Source organism: Chrysochloris asiatica, unplaced genomic scaffold, assembly GCF_000296735.1.
Source record: "Chrysochloris asiatica unplaced genomic scaffold, ChrAsi1.0 scaffold00097, whole genome shotgun sequence".
In the NCBI taxonomy this organism is placed as follows: domain Eukaryota; kingdom Metazoa; phylum Chordata; class Mammalia; order Afrosoricida; family Chrysochloridae; genus Chrysochloris; species Chrysochloris asiatica.
In genome coordinates, this window is record NW_006408615.1 from 2374399 (window position 1) to 2377208 (window position 2810).

Genomic DNA, 2810 nt, shown 5'->3' on the forward strand with positions numbered 1-2810 from the left:
CTAGTGCTTAGAGCCAGGATATTTGTGTTTTCCAGAGGGGATTGTAGAGTAGGGATGAGAGTGGTGGGTCGATGTGTCAATTGCTGTCCATCATGACTAACATTCATTGAGCACTAGCTATAGCGGAGTCCTAGTGTGACTGTTAAGAACTAGACCACAAGGTTGGTTCGAGCTGCAAGGTTGGTGGTTCAAATCTCCCAGCATCTCCTCTGAAGCCCTATGCAGGGTCGCTTTGAGTCAGAACTGATTGGATGTCACTAGACAATAACAATTAAAAAATGACAGCTATAGACTAGCCAGTAAGTCTTATCTCACCTTATTCTCCAGTCAGCACAGGAAAGAGGTAATAGAATTATTTGGTTTTCACTTGAGCATAAAATGTACCTTTTGAGTGGCTCTGAGACTTTCTCAAGCTCACATGACCTGTATGAGATGAAGCTGGGGTTCATACCCAGGCCAAGCCCTCCTGCAAGTGTGCCTGCCTGAGAGACAGAGGACTGGCTCCAGCTGACCATCATGGGACACGGCTATGAGCCTGTCTTCAGACCTTTACATTTCTACAGAGCAGTGGCAAGGCAGAGTTGAATCAAAGCAATTTAACAGGCTGTAGTGCAAATGAATCTTATCTTTTAGCGTTTAAAAGACAGGGTTTTCCTTTGGGGGGTTCATAATTATGATGAGAAGAAACATTAAATTTTAGTTGATGCATGCCTGATTAATATGGGAGGGTTTCTGAGAAGACTTCCTGAAGGAAGATTTTACCATGAAATGACTCTTTAAGAAAGGCATTGGGTGGGTTTGAGTGGGAGAAGATGAGAAAGGAGAGCCATAGGTCTGGTCCCGGTGGGTATGGAACAGGTGGGGTGCAAGAGTTGGGAAGTGTACCAGCATCACTATTCTGGTGGCCATTTGTTCAGCTCCAGAAGAGAGGTCTTCAGCCACATTGATACTCCCTGTTCACCCACACCATGATCCCCACTCTTAATCAGGGGACCAGTCTGCTTTCCAACCAAAGTCTGAGTTACAGACTGATGGCTGCAAAGTAGAGATGGCAAGGAGGAGAAGCAAATCCACATAGGGGGAGCATGCATCTTCTCTTAGGTCCCCCCAGGAAAATCACCCTGAGGCATTTTTAGAATATATTTTTTAGGATTGATGTTGAGCCACCATGAGACACTTAGTAGCACAGTGTTAAGCACTCAGTTGTTAACTGAAAGATTAGCTGTTCAAACCCACCAGCCACTCTATAAGAGAAAGTCTGCTTCCATAAAGATTTGCAGCCTCAGAGTCCTACGGGATAGTTGTACGCTATACTAACGGGCTCCTGTGCGTCATCATGGACTAGATGGTAATGAGCTTGGGTTTATTATTTTTTCCTAAACTTTTTATTGTGAATTGAGTGAAGGTTTACAGTCTAGATAATCAGTTTTACATTCATCAATCACACACTATCCTTCATTGTAATGATTACAATTCCTTCCATATTCCATCAGTTAATACTTGTTCAAACTCATTACAACACTGTATAGGGTTTCCAAGGAGCAGCTGGTGTGTTTGAACCACCAACATTGTGGTTAGCAGTTCCAGTGGTTAGTCTACAGTGCCACATCAGTTAACAGTGGTGGTGGTGTGCCATGGGGTCAGTTCCGACTCATAGCGACCCTACATAGTGTTACTGAGGCTGCAAATCTTTAAGGGAACAGAAAGTATCATCTTTTTCCCATGAAATAACTGGTAGTTTTGAACTGCTGACCTTGAAGTTAGCAGCCTGATTCAACCACTATGCTACCAGAGCTCCTTTCAATTAACAGTTGTTGTTGTTATGTGCTGTGGAGTCAGTTCTGACTCACTGCAACTCTGTACAAGTTTTACAAAACTGTAAATTTTTATGGGAGCAGAAAGCCTCATCTTTCTCCCATGGAGCATCTGGTAGTTTTGAACTGCTGACCCTGAGGTTTGCAGCCCGATTCCTAACCACCATGGTACCAGAGTTCCTTACCTTTATTTCCTTTAACTCTTGCACTCCTCTATGTGTCTCTTGCTAACTTCATCCTTTCTCCACCAACTTCCATCTTATTGTTGTATATTGCCTGCCCCATCATTGGGTTTGCTTTTTGTGATAGGGCCACCAGCATTAAATTCTGTTAAGATCATAGGAATGCTAAAGATGTCAAGATTGATGATCAGCACAAATTTTTTAAAATAAGCAATAAATGGTTAGATTTTAGAGAAATTTGTAGAAGGTCCTATGGGAGGCCTTGCTTGGTGATTTAAATGTTCAGAGTTGGGAGCAGAGAGCATGAAGAGAATCATGGGTTTCATAGTGATATTCTCGGGGAAGGCAGCAAAACCACAGAGAAAAGATTTGATGTGGGTTGTAGAGAGATTCCAGAACCTTTGTTACCAGTCTCTGGTTCTTGCAGGATTTAACAATTAAACGTTCATCACAGGTTCTGTGGGTTTATCATTCAGTACATAAAAAAAAGTGGAGGGAGGAAACTGTCCTAGCCTTGAGGAGATAAACACAGACAGAATCCAGAAGGGTCCATGGGTACCGAAGTGTTAACGAGCACAGGGTTGTGTATTGAATCTTGGAGACCTTCAGTCAAGAAGCGGCTCAGTGAAATTTGCCTGAGGCAAAGTCTTCCTGCATTCAGACACCAAAGGAAGAGCTTTCAGATCTCCTAAACCAAATATCCAAACCTATTCCTGTCCAGTTGATTCTGACACCTGATAAGCACGTGATGCAGAGTAGAACCGTTGCCTAGGATTCCCTTGACTGTATTCTTTACATAAGCAGATCACCAGGT